This window comes from Lissotriton vulgaris, chromosome 3_1 (assembly GCF_964263255.1).
Source record: "Lissotriton vulgaris chromosome 3_1, aLisVul1.2, whole genome shotgun sequence".
Taxonomy (NCBI): domain Eukaryota; kingdom Metazoa; phylum Chordata; class Amphibia; order Caudata; family Salamandridae; genus Lissotriton; species Lissotriton vulgaris.
The window spans coordinates 1,466,801,630-1,466,823,682 of record NC_141689.1 but is presented as its reverse complement, the minus strand read 5'-3'; positions in this window follow the sequence as shown (position 1 = coordinate 1,466,823,682).

Sequence of the window (22,053 nt, the reverse complement as noted above, 5' to 3'; positions counted from 1 at the left end):
CTGCATGAGCGCCCGTTTCTCTGACCCTCCTTCTCCTACAGTGATTTCCCTTTCACCCAGTGTATATCATGCACATATGGTTATTCCCCATATCACATTACACTGGCCCAATACCCTTCACAGTCTAAGAACTGTTTATTATGCCCCATAAGCGAGCGCATACCTGTCCACATTGCCAACACAATTGTCTGTTTACTTTGGCCTACACGCAAGCGCATCTCCAGCGCTCGCGTTGTCAATAGACGCGGCTAGGCACAGCGCATGCGTATAGACGGTTCGTCTTCGCACATGCGCATAGACGCGCACCAAGGTTCTACGCATGCGCGATCGCACACGCTGCTTCCCTGCACATGCGCAGACTACACCAGCATGACATGGCAATCTGCGCACATCCCTCCTTCTCTTTCTATCTCGAACAGGTGAAATAGATTATGAGACGAGTATAAAAAAACAAACAAGGCGGCCCATTCACTGCATATCGGGCGCCGCGGATGGACGACTAGGTCCCAGGAGGAACCAGACCAAACTACTCGTGAGTAACCTCCTAATCCTGCCATTGGGGTAAGCAACTTCTCTCCTTACAGGTTAGAAAGCCTTGCATATCTCATTTTATCCCCACAGGGTCTCTTTCTCTGCCAGGCGACCCATGAGGCTTTTTACTAAGAAATAACAGAGTGAGGACCAAGTACCAATACTTTCCTGTACCTCACCTTGTGATTTCGTTTTTTTAGCCCACCACCCCTCACTAACGGTTCAGTATACCCTCACCAGCTCCATGGAGTCTCCACTATAGCCGCATATAGGTCGTACACCACCTTAAAAGTCGGCAAACAGTGGTTCTTTAATTTATGCAGCCCTAATATGACTCTCCCCTGTACGTCTTGTCCCTGTCCTATGTGTTCTGTGTAGAAAAGCTTGAGGGAATCCCCCTCTAACAGTTATAGCGCCTTAGCGTGCGCAACACATAGAAAAAACAACACACACTTAAAATTAAGTTTATTATAATTTTGCACATTTTCACATTTCTCTTTGGTCCTGAGGAAAGCCAGCTTAGAATAAAAGGCACTGGCTGAAACATGTAGACCACGCTGGACGCCGGAGGTCATCGTAACTCTCCCTTAAACGTCCTCTTGCCTTTTTAAACCTGCTAACAGAGGCCCAGTTTATTAAATATTGCTAAACCCTCGGGTGCTGGGACCTCCTGGATTGTTTAAAGTTAAGGAGGTAGGTCCCGGGACGTAGGGTAGGCTGGACCGTATATAATTTTTAGAAAAACAAGTGCCACCCCCACCAATTCTCAGTGCTCTTTACTACGAGCAAACAAATCAAAAATGAATTACAGATTTGTTTGGTATATTTATTTTTACCTTTTGCTTTAGAAATTTCAACGTATACACTCAGACGAGTTGTCTGAGAAAGACACTCAACATGTGACAACTACTAGACAATAATGCAACAAAAAAGAAGAATATACATCACAAAACTTTTGAAAAAGATTTCAAAAGGAACACACAATTAGTATGATACACATTTCATAGTGAATGATCGTTTGGAAACATTCATCAAATTGATTGGAACATTTACTCAACCAAAAACAATATATCAACTCAATGAAAGAGACACGTTCTGGAAAAACATTGGAAGAATATAGACAAATTAATCATATAGTCAGTGAGACCCAGAAATAAATTCTGTATCCTTTGCAAATTCCTCCAATGGTGCCGACGCGTTTCGAGACCGTAGGACAAGTTGACGGACTCTCATCAGGGCTCATTCAATGTGGTTCTAAAGGTGTGTGTTAAAAACAAAGAGAGAGCGACATGTCACCAAATGTTTTCAGTACCCAGGTGACTGCCCCCACTGCCCCTCTAGGCCCTTTTAGTACCTGAAAGTGGCTCCGGAGGCCTGATCTCGGGGATCTGTTAGCACCAATACTTGTAGCGGGACCGTGTTATCTGTAAGATAACATCAAGCTTAAAATGCCATCAGGCAATGCATATTCAGTTAGTACACACGCGGGCGAGCCCGCGAAACATCAAAGAAGAAATCATCAGATTCATACCTAGGACAGTACCAGGATTTCTCCCTGTCCCTTTCTCATTTCAAGTGTCCCGTCGTTCCTTCTTTATACCTGTGAAGTGCGAACCAAAGTCGCCGCATTAGACTGTTGCACCGACTCACACATTAAAAATGCGCAAAGATGTTTAAGAACCAAAGTTTTTGATTTAAAACCGACTACCTGGAGACTCAGCGTTTTCTCAATGGTCTCAGGTAAACAGGCGTGCTGTTCGTTCTGGTAAGGGGGCGAGAGAGCGTAGCATTGTATAAAAGCCTGCCACAAGTCATACTATTTGCAATACAGGCAGCACGCAGGATGGGTTCATGTCCAAATTTACCTTACCTTGCGCGTCTTGGGATCTCAATAAGATTACTGATCCTTCGTGCATCAAGATCAAGCGGGTTAGGGCAAAGCCGTACTTTATCCCATGTCTATGCCTGCAGCCTGTCAAACAAAGGCGAAAGACTCATGAGTTGTCGTCTCCGTTTGCGCATATGAAGATAGCCACTGATTGTTATGCGGAGCACTCACCAGCTCGGTAGGCGCTCCGTCGTCAATCTCCCAGGTTCGATTCCGAATCAGTACTGCCATGTTTGGGGCGGGGATTTAAACCTTTATTTAGCGCACGGAATTCTGGGACATGTAGTTTGAAGAAAATTGCACAAATTACGAAGTAACAGGATTAAAGCCTCGATACTTCCGACATACTGTTCAATCCAGTTTGGGCACTGTTAAATCGCATAATCAGATAAGCCTCCTTGCGCAGGAGGGTTTCCTCGATGTCAACAAGACCTTTTTTGGTGGGCATTGTATACAACACTGTCCAAGAGAAATCAGTTTCTGTGTGTGATTTATCAATGAAGTGTTGAACCATTGGGGCGCTAAGCACTTTATTTTTGATTCGTGATCGATGCTGTGTTATCCTAGTGTTCACTTGCTGGTTAGTCTTCCCTATATACAGTTTGGGGCAACCGCAGATGATGGCGTACACAACATTTTTGGTCCTACAGTTGGGGAACCCTTTATTGGTCCATTTTACTTGCTTGTGTTGGAATTCAGAACCTTCTAGGCAGGACCCACAGGACACGCAGTTACCACATTTATGGTGCCCCTCAACCGGTTTGAGGCCCCATTTGGATAACAGGTCTTGCTTGGGTTTAGGTATGGCAATGTCGGCACGTACTAAGTGTTGGCCGATACTCCTATTTTTTCTGTAGGCAAAAATAGGCCTTGGAAAGGGACACTACAGTTCTTCCAACAGGTGCCAGTTCTTTAGGACCATTTGTCTGACCCGATGTGTGTCTGGCCCAAAAGTTGTGACACACACCATCTGTTCAAGATCACTTTTTGTTTTATTCTGCAGTAAGCATTCTCTTGGCGTGTAGCGAGCCCTTTTATACGAGTGTTTAAGCATCTTCTTGGGGTACGCACGGGTGATCATTTCATCACAGAACTTTTCGGCATGGTGGTCAAAGTCCTCCAGACTTGAGCAATTTCTCCGTATGCGGAGTAATTGTCCGTATGGTAGATTACTTTTCAAGTTACGTGGATGGGCACGCCGGTGATGGAGGATGGTGTTTTTGTCTGTTTTTTTGCGATAGAGAGAAGATTTGAGGCGCCCCTCTGGACAGGTAATTTGGACGTCTAAGAACGTCATCACAGTTTTACTCTGTTCGAGGGAGAATTTAATATCCTGGTGTTTATTATTAAGCCAATGGTGGAAGGACACCAACTCGGTGTGGCTCCCCTGCCACAGGAGCCACACGTCATCGATGTACCGTAGCCATTGCTTAATGTGTTTCTGGAAGGGATTATTGTTTTCAATGAACATTTGTTCATATTGTGCCATATACAAAATGGCTACCTCCGGCGCATACGGACAGCCCATGGCCGTCCCTTTGATTTGCATATAAAATTGATCATTGAATCGGAAATAATTATTTTTCAATGTCAATTCAGCCAGTTGTACAATAAATTTTGTCGGTACTCTATGAGGTCGTTCTCTGGTGTCCAAATACATCTCTATCACCTCAAGCGCCTCATCTTGAGGGATCTGTGTATATAAGGACGTCACGTCCATTGTGACCATAATTTCAGATTCGGGATCGAATTCCGTGCCCTCCACTTTGGCTAGAAAATCCGTAGTGTCCTTCAGATAGGACCTTACCCCACTGACAAAAGGTTTTAGAAAAAAATCAATATATTTGGAGATAGGCTCCAAACACGAGTCACACCCCGAGACAATTGGTCGTCCCGGGGGGTCAGTCAAGTTTTTGTGGATTTTTGGGAGGAGGTACAAGACAGGGGTTCGAGGGAACTTCTTCACAAGAAATTCACTTTCCTTTACTCCTACGAACCCACTGTCTTTACCATCCTGAATCAGTTGCATTATCAATCCCTGAATTTCCTTAACAGGGTCTCCCTGCAGTTTCCTATACCATGTTGCATTGTCAACCTGCAATTGGCCTTCCATTAGGTATTTATCTTTGGGCCACAATACCACGGCCCCGCCTTTGTCGGCTGGTTTTATCAGGACGGAATGATCCTCTTGTAAATTCCTGAGTGCTTGTCTTTGTCCTTTACTCACATTGGATGGGACATACTTTTTTTGTTTCTCAAATTTGTTGATGGAGGACAATAATACTTGCTCATATGCAAGGACTTGCTTGGGGATATTTTGGTTTGGGATGAAATTCGACTTGTTTCTCAACCCAGTGGTTTCAATATTTGCAACAGGTGGCTGATTAGCAAAAAATGCCCGAAGGCGTATTTTGCGGCAAAAAGCAATCATCTCCATCTTCAGTTTAGTATAATCAGTCTGTTGGCTAGGAACAAATTTGAGCCCCAAATTAAGCACAGATTCCTCGTCCTGGGTAAGTTGTTTAGTGGATAAATTTACAATGTTATTTGGAGCCGCTATGATTGGTAGTGGTTCCTGCGCGTGCGCATTTCCCACGGGACTTTGTATCTTGTCTTGCCCTGTTGGTTTTTGTCTAAAAAAGACACCTGTTTTTTATTGGAATTGCCCTTCGGATCAGACCCAGAGGAATCAGATGAGGAGGATGTTTCTGAAAAGGTCTTAAAACGATTCCGTGACCGACCCTGAAATTTATAGAGTGCGCCACGCGAGTCAGCCTGAGTATAATAATCGTCCTTCAGGAAGGGATATGCCTTTTCTAAACTGAAGGATTTGGCGTCTTTCTCGTATTGTGAGGTTTTGTTATTAATTGTGATATCCCGAAAAGCCAGAATTTCCTTTTCAATTTTTTCAATCAAAGTTTTAGCATCAGGAACCACAGTACTGTCCAAGATGCTTTTAGTGAGTTCTTGAATTTCTTCCAATTCCTTCTGACATAAGCGTTGTGCGGTCTCAATGGTATGGACCATGAGGTCCCGACTGCACTTCGTATTGATGCAACTGAATCCTTTCTTATACTCAGCGTCATCCGTAAATATTACCGGGACATTCTTTACTTGAAGACCCCAGGGGATTGTCCCTCCCCTTAGGTGCTTCAACAAGAAATGCCCATGTAATTCTGTTCTAATGTGTTTTTTGCTAAGTCTCGTTAGTTTGTCGGACTCATTCTGTTGTTGTGCCGAGGTGCTAAGGGCAACGTCGGGGAAGGGGTCTGACTCACATAGGGATTTGATATGGCTCTCAGAAAATGAAAGAGTGTCTTTCTCGGACATCCCCCAGTGAAGGACAGTGTGTCCTTCCTCCTATCAATGGAAAAAATAGCAAAACAAAGTGACTTGAATGCCCTTTGTACTCTCGCGGGTGATTACGCCCGCCCTAAACTGTTTAAAGTTAAGGAGGTAGGTCCCGGGACGTAGGGTAGGCTGGACCGTATATAATTTTTAGAAAAACAAGTGCCACCCCCACCAATTCTCAGTGCTCTTTACTACGAGCAAACAAATCAAAAATGAATTACAGATTTGTTTGGTATATTTATTTTTACCTTTTGCTTTAGAAATTTCAACGTATACACTCAGACGAGTTGTCTGAGAAAGACACTCAACATGTGACAACTACTAGACAATAATGCAACAAAAAAGAAGAATATACATCACAAAACTTTCAAAAAAGATTTCAAAAGGAACACACAATTAGTATGATACACATTTCATAGTGAATGATCGTTTGGAAACATTCATCAAATTGATTGGAACATTTACTCAACCAAAAACAATATATCAACTCAATGAAAGAGACACGTTCTGGAAAAACATTGGAAGAATATAGACAAATTAATCATATAGTCAGTGAGACCCAGAAATAAATTCTGTATCCTTTGCAAATTCCTCCAATGGTGCCGACGCGTTTCGAGACCGTAAGACAAGTTGACGGACTCTCATCAGGGCTCATTCAATGTGGTTCTAAAGGTGTGTGTTAAAAACAAAGAGAGAGCGACATGTCACCAAATGTTTTCAGTACCCAGGTGACTGCCCCCACTGCCCCTCTAGGCCCTTTTAGTACCTGAAAGTGGCTCCGGAGGCCTGATCTCGGGGATCTGTTAGCACCAATACTTTTACGGGACCGTGTTATCTGTAAGATAACATCAAGCTTAAAATGCCATCAGGCAATGCATATTCAGTTAGTACACACGCGGGCGAGCCCGCGAAACATCAAAGAAGAAATCATCAGATTCATACCTAGGACAGTACCAGGATTTCTCCCTGTCCCTTTCTCATTTCAAGTGTCCCGTCGTTCCTTCTTTATACCTGTGAAGTGCGAACCAAAGTCGCCGCATTAGACTGTTGCACCGACTCACACATTAAAAATGCGCAAAGATGTTTAAGAACCGAAGTTTTTGATTTAAAACCGCCTACCTGGAGACTCAGCGTTTTCTCAAAGGTCTCAGGTAAACAGGCGTGCTGTTCGTTCTGGTAAGGGGGCGAGAGAGCGTAGCATTGTATAAAAGCCTGCCACAAGTCATACTATTTGCAATACAGGCAGCACGCAGGATGGGTTCATGTCCAAATTTACCTTACCTTGCGCGTCTTGGGATCTCAATAAGATTACTGATCCTTCGTGCATCAAGGTCAAGCGGGTTAGGGCAAAGCCGTACTTTATCCCATGTCTATGCCTGCAGCCTGTCAAACAAAGGCGAAAGACTCATGAGTTGTCGTCTCCGTTTGCGCATATGAAGATAGCCACTGATTGTTATGCGGAGCACTCACAAGCTCGGTAGGCGCTCCGTCGTCAATCTCCCAGGTTCGATTCCGAATCAGTACTGCCATGTTTGGGGCGGGGATTTAAACCTTTATTTAGCGCACGGAATTCTGGGACATGTAGTTTGAAGAAAATTGCACAAATTACGAAGTAACAGGATTAAAGCCTCGATACTTCCGACATACTGTTCAATCCAGTTTGGGCACTGTTAAATCGCATAATCAGATAAGCCTCCTTGCGCAGGAGGGTTTCCTCGATGTCAACAAGACCTTTTTTGGTGGGCATTGTATACAACACTGTCCAAGAGAAATCAGTTTCTGTGTGTGATTTATCAATGAAGTGTTGAACCATTGGGGCGCTAAGCACTTTATTTTTGATTCGTGATCGATGCTGTGTTATCCTAGTGTTCACTTGCTGGTTAGTCTTCCCTATATACAGTTTGGGGCAACCGCAGATGATGGCGTACACAACATTTTTGGTCCTACAGTTGGAGAACCCTTTATTGGTCCATTTTACTTGCTTGTGTTGGAATTCAGAACCTTCTAGGCAGGACCCACAGGACACGCAGTTACCACATTTATGGTGCCCCTCAACCGGTTTGAGGCCCCATTTGGATAACAGGTCTTGCTTGGGTTTAGGTATGGCAATGTCGGCACGTACTAAGTGTTGGCCGATACTCCTATTTTTTCTGTAGGCAAAAATAGGCCTAGGAAAGGGACACTCCAGTTCTTCCAACAGGTGCCAGTTCTTTAGGACCATTTGTCTGACCCGATGTGTGTCTGGCCCAAAAGTTGTGACACACACCATCTGTTCAAGATCACTTTTTGTTTTATTCTGCAGTAAGCATTCTCTTGGCGTGTAGCGAGCCCTTTTATACGAGTGTTTAAGCATCTTCTTGGGGTACCCACGGGTGATCATTTCATCACAGAACTTTTCGGCATGGTGGTCAAAGTCCTCCAGACTTGAGCAATTTCTCCGTATGCGGAGTAATTGTCCGTATGGTAGATTACTTTTCAAGTTACGTGGATGGGCACTCCGGTGATGGAGGATGGTGTTTTTGTCTGTTTTTTTGCGATAGAGAGAAGATTTGAGGCGCCCCTCTGGACAGGTAATTTGGACGTCTAAGAACGTCATCACAGTTTTACTCTGTTCAAGGGAGAATTTAATATCCTGGTGTTTATTATTAAGCCAATGGTGGAAGGACACCAACTTGGTGTGGCTCCCCTGCCACAGGAGCCACACGTCGTCGATGTACCGTAGCCATTGCTTAATGTGTTTCTGGAAGGGATTATTGTTTTCAATGAACATTTGTTCATATTGTGCCATATACAAAATGGCTACCTCCGGCGCATACGGACAGCCCATGGCCGTCCCTTTGATTTGCATATAAAATTGATAATTGAATCGGAAATAATTATTTTTCAATGTCAATTCAGCCAGTTGTACAATAAATTTTGTCGGTACTCTATGAGGTTGTTCTCTGGTGTCCAAATACATCTCTATCACCTCAAGCGCCTCATCTTGAGGGATCTGTGTATATAAGGACGTCACGTCCATTGTGACCATAATTTCAGATTCGGGATCGAATTCCGTGCCCTCCACTTTGGCTAGAAAATCCGTAGTGTCCTTCAGATAGGACCTTACCCCACTGACAAAAGGTTTTAGAAAAAAATCAATATATTTGGAGATAGGCTCCAAACACGAGTCACACCCCGAGACAATTGGTCGTCCCGGGGGGTCAGTCAAGTTTTTGTGGATTTTTGGGAGGAGGTACAAGACAGGGGTTCGAGGGAACTTCTTCACAAGAAATTCACTTTCCTTTACTCCTACGAACCCACTGTCTTTACCATCCTGAATCAGTTGCATTATCAATCCCTGAATTTCCTTAACAGGGTCTCCCTGCAGTTTCCTATACCATGTTGCATTGTCAACCTGCAATTGGCCTTCCATTAGGTATTTATCTTTGGGCCACAATACCACGGCCCCGCCTTTGTCAGCTGGTTTTATCAGGACGGAATGATCCTCTTGTAAATTCCTGAGTGCTTGTCTTTGTCCTTTACTCACATTGGATGGGACATACTTTTTTTGTTTCTCAAATTTGTTGATGGAGGACAATAATACTTGCTCATATGCAAGGACTTGCTTGGGGATATTTTGGTTTGGGATGAAATTCGACTTGTTTCTCAACCCAGTGGTTTCAATATTTGCAACAGGTGGCTGATTAGCAAAAAATGCCCGAAGGCGTATTTTGCGGCAAAAAGCAATCATCTCCATCTTCAGTTTAGTATAATCAGTCTGTTGGCTAGGAACAAATTTGAGCCCCAAATTAAGCACAGATTCCTCGTCCTGGGTAAGTTGTTTAGTGGATAAATTTACAATGTAATTTGGAGCCGCTATGATTGGTAGTGGTTCCTGCGCGTGCGCATTTCCCACGGGACTTTGTATCTTGTCTTGCCCTGTTGGTTTTTGTCTAAAAAAGACACCTGTTTTTTATTGGAATTGCCCTTCGGATCAGACCCAGAGGAATCAGATGAGGAGGATGTTTCTGAAAAGGTCTTAAAACGATTCCGTGACCGACCCTGAAATTTATAGAGTGCGCCACGCGAGTCAGCCTGAGTATAATAATCGTCCTTCAGGAAGGGATATGCCTTTTCTAAACTGAAGGATTTGGCGTCTTTCTCGTATTGTGAGGTTTTGTTATTAATTGTGATATCCCGAAAAGCCAGAATTTCCTTTTCAATTTTTTCAATCAAAGTTTTAGCATCAGGAACCACAGTACTGTCCAAGATGCTTTTAGTGAGTTCTTGAATTTCTTCCAATTCCTTCTGACATAAGCGTTGTGCGGTCTCAATGGTATGGACCATGAGGTCCCGACTGCACTTCGTATTGATGCAACTGAATCCTTTCTTATACTCAGCGTCATCCGTAAATATTACCGGGACATTCTTTACTTGAAGACCCCAGGGGATTGTCCCTCCCCTTAGGTGCTTCAACAAGAAATGCCCATGTAATTCTGTTCTAATGTGTTTTTTGCTAAGTCTCGTTAGTTTGTCGGACTCATTCTGTTGTTGTGCCGAGGTGCTAAGGGCAACGTCGGGGAAGGGGTCTGACTCACATAGGGATTTGATATGGCTCTCAGAAAATGAAAGAGTGTCTTTCTCGGATATCCCCCAGTGAAGGACAGTGTGTCCTTCCTCCTATCAATGGAAAAAATAGCAAAACAAAGTGACTTGAATGCCCTTTGTACTCTCGCGGGTGATTACGCCCGCCCTAAACTGTTTAAAGTTAAGGAGGTAGGTCCCGGGACGTAGGGTAGGCTGGACCGTATATAATTTTTAGAAAAACAAGTGCCACCCCCACCAATTCTCAGTGCTCTTTACTACGAGCAAACAAATCAAAAATGAATTACAGATTTGTTTGGTATATTTATTTTTACCTTTTGCTTTAGAAATTTCAACGTATACACTCAGACGAGTTGTCTGAGAAAGACACTCAACATGTGACAACTACTAGACAATAATGCAACAAAAAAGAAGAATATACATCACAAAACTTTCGAAAAAAAACTTTGGTTCTTAAACATCTTTGCGCATTTTTAATGTGTGAGTCGGTGCAACAGTCTAATACGGCGACTTTGGTTCGCACTTCACAGGTATAAAGAAGGAACGACGGGACACTTGAAATGAGAAAGGGACAGGGAGAAATCCTGGTACTGTCCTAGGTATGAATCTGATGATTTCTTCTTTGATGTTTCGCGGGCTCGCCCGCGTGTGTACTAACTGAATATGCATTGCCTGATGGCATTTTAAGCTTGATGTTATCTTACAGATAACACGGTCCCGCTACAAGTATTGGTGCTAACAGATCCCCGAGATCATGCCTCCGGAGCCACTTTCAGGTACTAAAAGGGCCTAGAGGGGCAGAGGGGGCAGTCACCTGGGTACTGAAAACATTTGGTGACATGTCGCTCTCTCTTTGTTTTTAACACACACCTTTAGAACCACATTGAATGAGCCCTGATGAGAGTCCGTCAACTTGTCTTACGGTCTCGAAACGCGTCGGCACCATTGGAAGAATTTGCAAAGGATACAGAATTTATTTCTGGGTCTCACTGACTATATGATTAATTTGTCTATATTCTTCCAATGTTTTTCCAGAACGTGTCTCTTTCATTGAGTTGATATATTGTTTTTGGTTGAGTAAATGTTCCAATCAATTTGATGAATGTTTCCAAACGATCATTCACTATGAAATGTGTATCATACTAATTGTGTGTTCCTTTTGAAATCTTTTTCGAAAGTTTTGTGATGTATATTCTTCTTTTTTGTTGCATTATTGTCTAGTAGTTGTCACATGTTGAGTGTCTTTCTCAGACAACTCGTCTGAGTGTATACGTTGAAATTTCTAAAGCAAAAGGTAAAAATAAATATACCAAACAAATCTGTAATTCATTTTTGATTTGTTTGCTCGTAGTAAAGAGCACTGAGAATTGGTGGGGGTGGCACTTGTTTTTCTAAAAATTATATAGGGACCTCCTTGATAGCATTTTAATTCTTCACCTTCACCCCCCTTCACTGCACACTCAGCAATATACCAGCTCCGCAGTCACCTGGCGTTGCAGCACACCCGGGGCACATTCGGTGCCACTGTGGTGGGCCCGATGATGAAGCATGCCACCGACTAGGTCGGTGGGTGAGGGCTTTCTAAGGAAAACAGTGCCTTTTCCTCATCTATTTTGCTGACGTACCTGAGTCACCTAAATACTCCCTCCCCTTAAACTAGCTAGCCCACATTGATTGATATATGTTAAAGTTTAAACACCCTTCCCTAGAATATACTTCAACTTAACATCTAATTATTATAATAACTGTGCGGGAGCCCTCACCTTGTTTGAACTTCAAGTACTGGTGGTGATGAGGAGTACGTGGTGAAAATTGAAAAGCTCTTGTTGGCAGAAGGGCAATGGAATCTTCTGTCTGTAATTAGAAAAATGGTGCATGGTAAAAAGCAAGCATTCATCAGTTGTGCCAAAAAGTGTAGCATGTTATGACTAAGCATATAAAAAGTTAACACCCTCCCAAAAACAGTCACTTTTTTTCAGTCCCAATAATTAAAAATTGTTTATGTATTAACAATTTCTTCCATTACGAGCCGAAATAGGGGGTGGTGTATGGCATCTAAAAATATGACATGTTTTTTCTAGGCGTCTCAACATCGAATGCAGCACCTACCACCAAAAGTGCCAGGGCCAGCAGCGTGGAGGCGTCCACTCCAGGGGCCTCTGCGGCGGCGCCACAAGTGCCACCAGGAGGAGCTGCTGTGGGGGATGGCTCATCAGCGGCGGATGGTGGTAAGTTATTATACTCCTAACTTATTGACATTTTAGAGTAGGCTCTCAAAGGGGTGTATGATGTACTGTACAGTAGACAGTACACTAGTACAAGTACACTGTACTGTTAAGAACAGTTACTAATTTAGAACTACATTTTTGCCAATCACGGAAAAGACAGTCACCCTTGACTTAGCAATAGCATTAGCGGCTGTAGTACCCGAGTAAGCAATGGCCCCCTCTATTTGACTTCAACTCAGCTGTGAACCCTTTATCGTGAAGCCAAGTCAGATCAGTTGAACTTGAGGGATGTGATCACTAAAAGGGAAAGAAGGGTGTAAGGAAGGACGAGCGAGTCGTAACATTTATGACTGTAAAGAATGACGCGTGTTTTTGAATGCATGCAGAGGTGGCTGATAGAAAGGAATCAGATGCATGGCTGCTTGAAGCAGGGATGGTTGGAGGAGAAAGAAAAGATGACTGCCTGTGTGGGTGAATCAGAAAATGCATGTGTGGTGTGCATTGCAATATATCATTTGGGTGAAACTCAAATGCAAGTCAAGACGGTGGTTTACCAAATAAAATATAAAGGGTGTTAGTTGGTTGTTGAGATAAAGTAAAGTTGGTCCAGTTGAGACATTAAGAAGAATGATAGACGTTTACTTTGGAAGCCTGGATGGTATCTTATTCCTTATAGATAGCAGAGGTGTATGTAGAGCAGACGCTCAGTGGATGAAGAGTGTCCCTTTGAACAGCATGTCCATGCCAGAGTAGCAAAGCAGAGGAAATCCAAATACTAGAAGTTGTGATTGTTCAGAATACTCCCTTGACTAACAGTACAGTAGTTTACTTTGAAAGCACAGAATCTATTGTGTATGTATTGTATAGTTCACATTATATAAAGTCAAGTCCCTTCCTCTAGCAATTATGGGTACCACACTCACTCCCTATGTTAATAATTATCTTCCAGCTGTGTCATTCATGGGTGGCCTATCGCTGTTGTTCACTCAATCTATGAAAAGAAAGCACCTAAAGTCATCCATCATATAGGCAAAGATCATGTGATCGGCTGGATATATGATCACAAATGAATAATCTTCATTTTTTTTCTTTCGTAGTAGTCAAGGCCCGGGGGGGCAGTGCGAAATATAAATTACATTGAACAGTAGCCCTTGATGTAACCGAGTATGGCCAGTGCCACCTCTATAGAAAAGTAAGACCTTCCCTATTCCCACCTGCATGTACTGCTTAAAGTAATGTGAGTCTGCGTCATCATAGCTTGTGTCTGTTTTTCTTGGGTGCAAGCTGACTGAGCTGGCATTATGCCGGCTACCACAAGTTGATGTACAAGTAATTTATTTCGCAAAACAAGAGAAAAAAAGAAGAAGACTGGTGTACTCTCTGACTCTCTGACTATATAGTGAGTCCATAGTGCTGCTAGTACAATTCCTGAAACTCCCACTAATGTTACAGGCCTACAAAGATGGCAGAAAGATACATGCCAAAATGTTATACTGTGCTTGCAAGTTGCTAGTGTTACTGTGAGACAACTTTCTGTTGAATTGTTTTGTGTTAATGTTAAGGAGTATTAGTTACAGTATTTTTCTTTCTTTCTTCATATAGATGCTCCACAAAAGCTCAGCTGGAAGGAGATGGCTGTCCGGGCCAGAGCCCGGAAGCTGGAGGCCATTTGTGCTGAATAGCGGCAGCTGGTGGCTCGGGAGCAGGAGGAGGAGGCGGCAACAGCTGCATCCTCCTCCAGTGCCCCTGGGTCCACCAGCCAGCAGCCTCCAGTGGTACGGCGCCGTGGTCCAACAGCCTAATGCCGCCGCCGCGAAGCAGCAAATAAAACAGCAGCTGCCCCCCCCCCCCAGAGCCTGGATGGCACATCAGCGCCGTCTCCGCCGGAGAGTGGACTACCTGGAGCGCGCGGTTGAGTAGCTGAAGCGACAGCTCCAGGACATCCGTAAATAAATGCGGGACCACCTGTCCACTGGACACCGCCGGAAGTGACTGTCTCTTGTCCCTTTTTTAAAGACTGTTGGGGGAGGTGGGAATTAGGTGTTGGGGACTTTTTGAGGGACATTCCTATGGACATTGGTTGGGGTTAGGGAGGGGGGTGGGTTGGGTCTTTTGAATAGTTTATTTTTGTTAGGGGAAATATAATTATTTATTTTACATACTTCAACATAGTGTATGCGCTCATATTATTTTGTGGGGTGATGGGCGGGAGTTACTGTACGTTTGGTTTCCTCAAACTTACCAGCATGAGTTATCTAAAACGTCCAAAAATGTACAAAAGTGCCACTAACAGAGTTAGTGAATTCAATTGCCCTACTAGTACTTTACTAGTACTACTGTCAATCTCTCCTCTCCTCCGAGTCCTAGCCCATTATTCTACCTCCCCAAAATGCTTATCTTACCTGTGATTCGTGTTTGAGAATAGAGCTAGGCACAGCGCTGGCTGCAAGGCAAATGGCGATTATGGTTGCCCATGAAATCCATCCAGGACAGAAATTCCATTGTTGTGGTGGTAGTAGGAGTGGTACCACACTAGCAGTAGCAGCATATGACAAAAAAGGAAATGAGACATTAAGTGGCCTGAGAGGAGTATTAGAAGGAACAGTATATTTGTAACCTAAGCAATGGTGAACATAAGTATGGAAAAAAATATTTGCATGTATGATTATGGCTACAACAAGAACAGTGACACAGCAGCGTAAACTTTCTTCACATGTAGGAGGATGCTGTTGACGATGGATCCAATCGATGGTGGGCATGAAATTCAGAATTGATTTGAAAATACTCATTGGTGTTTTTTTAAGGAGAATTACAATATCCTAGGATTCAACTAGCTGCCTTAAAATTGATTTGAGGAGATTGCTTGCATCTTATCCTACCAAGCAAGCGTGTGAAATTATTGGTGTCATTTTTAGTCATACCTCAATAAAACCACACAGCCCGGGGTAAGAGGGTTAGGGTTGGAAAAATGGATGGGAATAGGAGTTTTTTGGAAAGGTTTTTGAAAAAAAAAAAACAGTGCACATGGACAAGCAAAAAAAGAAGAAAAGAGAAAACCCAATCTTTGCAGACGAACGAGCCATAAATCTTTGAAGGGACATAAAGGAAATGCATGCATGACGTGGTTTGCTAACTGGATGGGTTAGGTTACTGAAGTAGTACACTACTTTCTAATAATAATAACTAGAGCTAAACAATTAGACAGTACAGGGCAGCAATAATAATCACACAATTTAACTTGCCTATCTACCCTAAGAGAGAATACAAACTTAGTACATTAGTTTTAAAAATAGCAAATAAACTTATCAAATAGTTGCAGGGATGAATTAGAAGCAGAGAGCAAACACACTTGGGGTCATCAAATTAAAAAAAAACAATAACATTATTTAAAAGATAATGAAATGTGGATACTGTAACTGTCTGTTGTTGTAGTTGTCCTGGTGAAATTGGTCATTTGCATGCCTCCATTCCTCTTATTCTCGGTACTCCTCCATTCAATTGGGCACTCCGTCGATCAATCTTGGGTGACCAATGACACACGGTTCAGTCCACAGCCTGCCTGGCGGTTGCGGAATTGCGGAATTGCGGATTGCTATGGAAAGTATGAGTTAATGTTTTCACATCGCACAGGGTAAGTGGGGCCTGTAATGGACAATGGAAAAACAAAAAGGGATCTCAACACTCTGGATGAAAAAAATAAGGTACAGTGTGTAGTGCAAAACAAACACTTTCATGGGGAAACAGTATTACATACATACAAATACATGCATCATGTTGTCAGTGCCTACTCTGAGTCTCTCTTTCCAGGATACTTAGCACAGAGCAGGCCAAGCGACCAGACGGTAGTGGCCGGCAGCAATGAGAGAACCAAGCTCAATGTAGCTTACCTTCTCTTTCTATAAGAAAGACAAAGCAAGCATATTAATTATTATTAATATTCGAAAGCATAAATAGCACCAACTTCCCAAATTAAGTGACAAGGTTAATGCACGGCTGTCACTCATACAACTGCAGCAGGTCGACCACTCCATCTCACCACTGCACAGACATGACAACATGGAGGTCAGCAGTGCACTATGCTGTGGTTGTTGTTGACTTGTTTCTTTACCTGTTTGCCAGCCACTCATGAAACGGGCACGGTTGGTTCCTCCTTCATTCACCCACGATACATCCAAGTGATTGACTGTGAAGATATTCAGTAACAGGGTAAGGTCCGGCCTGTAATTGTAAATGGGAAAACAAAAAGGGATAATTTGATAAACACAGTAACACACCAAGGAGGAAACATTAAATATACGGTACGGTGTGCAGTGCAAAAAGAACACTTTCAGAGGTGACACAACCACATACATGCATCAACCTTTCTAAAGTACCTGCCTACTCGGAGTATCTGTTTTCAGGATAATACTTACCACAGAGCAGGCCAGGGCCATGCAGAAGGTCATGGGAGGCACCAGTGAGTGAAGTGAATCAACCTCCATGTGTGTAGCATACCTCTTTCACAGAGACAGACAAAGCAGTTATATTTTTATACAGCAAGCAACATAGCAGAATTTTTGGAAATTCAGAAATGAACCGCTGTCTGGCATAACCTTACAATGGCTCGACCAATCCTCCACACCACCACTAGACACTGACAGACAGACATCTCTGTCTGCTGTGGTTGTTGTTGACTTTTTTACCTGTTTGCCACTCAGGAAATGGCCAGAGTTCTTCCGTTAATCATCGATTGTGATCCATCTGAGTGAAATGCTATGTAGTAGTCACAGTGGCCCCTGCACAAGAAGTAAAATTTGCATTAAACAAGGTAAACAGAGTAGACTTGAGTAACATTTAGTGTGTAGAAGATCAAATAATAATAGAACACATAGATTTCATTCCAGGCACAACAAACAAACAGCATTTGCTCAGAGCCAGACCGCCAGTGTCCAATGCACGGCATCTCATCATTCATTACCTGTTCCACTTCCGTGTCAGCATCGTATTCTTAAGCGAAGGGCCACTGTGCAGCCACTCATTGTCAATTTCAGCAGTTGTTCTCAACATAGTCATCATTATTCATCAACCATCCTGTCCCACTTCTTTTTTGGGTACTCGTTGAAGAAGCAAACAGTTCAAATTCTTGATTCTTTGTAATCCGGCCAGCAACCTTGAGGGAAATTGATCGGGGAGGAGGATGGAAGACCTGGAGCATGACTGCGTGACAAGCATGACTTGTGAAGGTCAGGATGCACCTTCAATATAGAGGGAAATAATAGGATGAAGACAGTGTTGCAGATGGATTTGTTGTGATTAAAGTTTTGCTGTGATAAGAGTTGCAAAACAAAGAAAGACACACAGAAATAAAAGTGAATAAGAAAGGGAAAAAAGTAAGTAGTTCAAGAGACTATGTGTCTGGGAAGTAGAGCTCGTCCTCAAACTCTGTGAATTGAACCTGGAGTAGGTCAGCTAACAGAGAAGATCTTCCATCACCTAAGTCGGTGTCCTCTTCTTCCTGTGCAGATTTATGTATTTTGTAATCTGGTGGTATGAAGTACTGATTCATCTTGATCATTATTAACCTCTCCACATTTTAGGGCGAGAGGAGGGTCCTTTTTGAAGTTACAATGGCACCAGTAGCACTGAAAACACATTCAGAAGACACGCTTGCGAGTGAGCAAGACAAATAATTTAGAGCCAGCTTGGTGATCAGTGGCCATTGACCCCTTTTCCCATACCAATAGAGCAATGGGTTATGATCAATGTAGACCTCTGCTGGGTAATCAAGATAGGCCTGCACCATCCACTCAAGGTCATCCAGGGGTGCTGAACTTTGCGTACCATCTGAGGCCTTTGCATCAACACTGGAACGAGCAAACCCTTGATGAGTTATCCCATCCGCTTCCGACAATATTATGGCTGGGCCTGTTGCAGGTGAGGATGATGATATGGTTCCTGGTGTTGGTAATGGCTGTGAGGGAAAGTGACTGCCTTCGGCCACAGAAGTGGACCTTGACGCCGGATGCCCTGCTGATTCAGTAGTACTTCTGCCGGTTCCTTCAATTTCCTGCCGCTCTTTTTCTAACTGAGTGGCTTACCGAGCTAGCCAATGTTTGTACTTTGAAACATCTTCTTCAGTAAAAGGAATGAATGCATTGCTGGCCAGTGCCTTTTTGTACCGTGGATCCAGAGTAGGGGCACAAATGTAATGTTATTCTGTATGTATTTTTTTAAGCCTTTCATTGTCAACTAGGTGGGTTAATAAGCTCTCCGGCAACTGGTATGCGTCTTGCTTGTCAGTATCATCTTTGAACATTGAAGACACCGCCTTCAGTTGGTGATCTAGCATGCGCAACAATGGGATAACTTTGCCCAAAGTACAGTCCTCCTTGCTGACTTCACCCGTGAAGACCTCAAAAGGACAAAGCATGTCTGTCAGGCTTTTAACTTGGTTCTATTCCTCCAACTCTAGCCTCATGTCTTTCATAGAAGAACCACGTGTAAAGACATACTCATTGATTACCAACCACTGCTCAAACAGACGGTCAAGCATGTAGAATGTTGAGCTCCAACGTGTTGCCACCTCCTGGATGAGTCCTCTGACTGGCACTCTACGTTCAGGTTGAATGATCCTCAGCTGCTTCCGGGCCTTAAAAGAATGGTTGAAATTTGTGCAGATTCTTCGGCAGGTGGTCAGTAACTTGCTGACTTTGTTTTCTTTTTTCAAGAAATCTTGTACAACTATGTTACTACTGTGTGCCAAACACGGCACCCTGAAATAGCCACCATCATTCATGGCCCTAACTATATTACTGCCCTTATCCATGGAAACATTACCAATCATACGCTTTCTTGGATGCTGCCATTGAAAGACCTTACTGTTGCATGTTTCCGACTAGCTTGACAAATTGTGTCAATGTCAACACCTGCATACATCTTGTCTCTAACCCCTGCAAAAGATACCCAGTGTGCAGTGATGCACATGTAATCAAGGGCTTGGCAACTGCTTCTGCAAAGCTGCCCCAATCACCTCCAGCACATCTTGATGTAGTGCTGGAACCTCATCTATGGCAAAATAGGACCGGCTAGGAACCTTCCATTAAGGGCAGACTGTTGCCCAAATTCTCAAAAACCCACCCCTTCCACGAAAGAAAAAGGGAGAAGGTCCAGCGCTAACATTTTAGCCAGCATTGCATTATAAAGACATGCCGTCGGGTGGTTGCATTCAAATGGTGCCTCCGACCAAAACATGCTTTTATTGGTGGTCTGGACCATTTTACGTGATGATGATGATCCAGACTTCTTCAACCCAGTTAGGCTCATTGATGTACTTTTTTGCATTGCTGTCTCTCCCAGACTCTTAGTGTGCCTCATAGATGTTGCTGGGGTAGAGGGTGGGGGCACTACCACTGCAGTGCTGCTGCCAGGGGTACTGTGTGTACCAGGAAAAATATTGCTCGCTTCTGAATCTTCACCTCCCCCCTGCATGATCTGCTCATCGCCATCAGAATCAGATGCAATATCAATGGATACATTTGGATTTGTACTTTTGGCTTTCCTGATGTTACTTAGGTGCGCCTCCCACTAGATGATGTGGTGTTTTTGGAGTTGACCTCTCTGGCCTCCGGTACCATAGTTGGTACCAAGCTTACCCCGACTAATTACTTGTTTACAAATCGAACAAATTACTAGGTTTCCCCCTTTTTGCTAATACTAAAGAAGTCCCAAACTGGGGAGTTGAGATTTTTGGTGGTGGTGGTGGTGGAGGTGCTACTTTCAATGCCAGATGAAGTGGAGGATGGGTGTGGCCGAATTTGACTCTGGTGTGCTCTTACAGTTACAGCACCACTACTTGAGGTAATGGAAGTCAAGCTGGATGGAGGTCCCTGCCGGCCCTTCTGAAGAGAAAATATTGCAGCTGTAGGTCATGTTGGTGTAGTAGTTACCTGTGTTGGTGGTGGTACCAGTGCCACGCCGCCCACATCCCACTCAGCAGCAATCCGGGATAGGGTAGAAATGTCTGTCTGTTTCATGACCGCTGGGGCTGGAGTGATGACTGTGATGACTAGGTCGTCGTCAGACTGTCCATCAGCAGCAGAATACACAACTTCTTGATCATCGTCATCACCCATAAGTGAAAGCCTTGCGGGAACCTTCCTTTTAGGCTTAGCTTCCTTTGTCGGCTCATGGCGTGCCTCACTCTCAGACTGCATTGGTGGTGGGTACAAATCAAGATCTAGATCATCAGAAGGAAAGGGGCTTGAAGAAGAAGTTGTAGTAGCCCTCCTTGACCTTTTTCTTGCTGGGGATCTGGAAGACAAAGGATCATCAGAAGGAGTGGCTTCCTCGGATGATACCTCCGCTTGAATCTCGATTTCCTGATGTGCCCCTACTTCTGGAGGAACAAGCATTGTGGGGAGTTGTGCCTCTCCATGCGACTCTACCTGCGCCACTCCTTGCGCCTCTATTTGCGCCTCTCCATCCGCCTCTACTTGCGCCTCTCCTTGCGCCTCTCCTTGCGCCTCTCCTTGCGCCTCTCCTTGCGCCTCTCCTTGCGCCTCTACTTGCACCTCTACTTGCGCCTCTACTTGCGCCTCTACTTGCACCTCTCCTTGTGCCTCTCCTTGTTGCACCTGTTGGTGTCATTGCGGCAGTGGTTGAACACTTGTCAGATGAGTTACACCCTGCGTTGATTGGATGCTACTTTCTTGCGATGAGTCAACGCCAACATCACTGGTCGATGGTGATTGAGCAATTAAAGTGGCTGCCTCTGCGGCACTCATGACCTTGGGCCTAACTTGGCGTGGTGGCACTGAGCCCAATGAAGCGGAGGTGCTGCTCCCAGCTTAGTCCCCGGCGGACCCCGCTGCTGCAGGCGTAGTTTTTTTTCCCCAAAAAAAGTGTCTGTGGGCACACCAGTCTCCTTGGTAAGTGGCACCAATTGCTTCTTCTGCTCCTTCTTACTATCAGTGGCACTGGCAACTTTCTTAGTAGAGGAGCTATGGACACCTTTCTTTTGGCCCATCTTCTTTAGATGTCAGAACAGCATCCGCGGTTGCACGAGTTGCAGAGTTGTTTGGGGCCACACGTGACGTCACGTGACGTTGTGCTGCATACACGGCAGCAGGACTTCTTCCTGGCACTGATGATGAACGATGAGGCTGATTCGTGGTTCTCTTTGTGTACCTAAAAGCAAAGGAAGCCAGAGGAACATCAGTTAAATAAAAATGCTGCATATGTCGTGCTTCAATTAATATCTGCAACTAGGCATTTATTATTATTACGACACACCCAAAAACGGAAAGACCAAAAATTTAAATTACAATTATTTCTAATCAAAAATGGATGTTTACATTAATAGAAGAGAGACCACACAGAGAGAGTTGTTTCATGCACCACTGAGTACCCCTGGGCATAATGGATGCAAGGAGGCATACTGGGTGCAGGCCTACGGCACAATGCACACTGCCTGGCTTCAAAATGGCCCCTTGA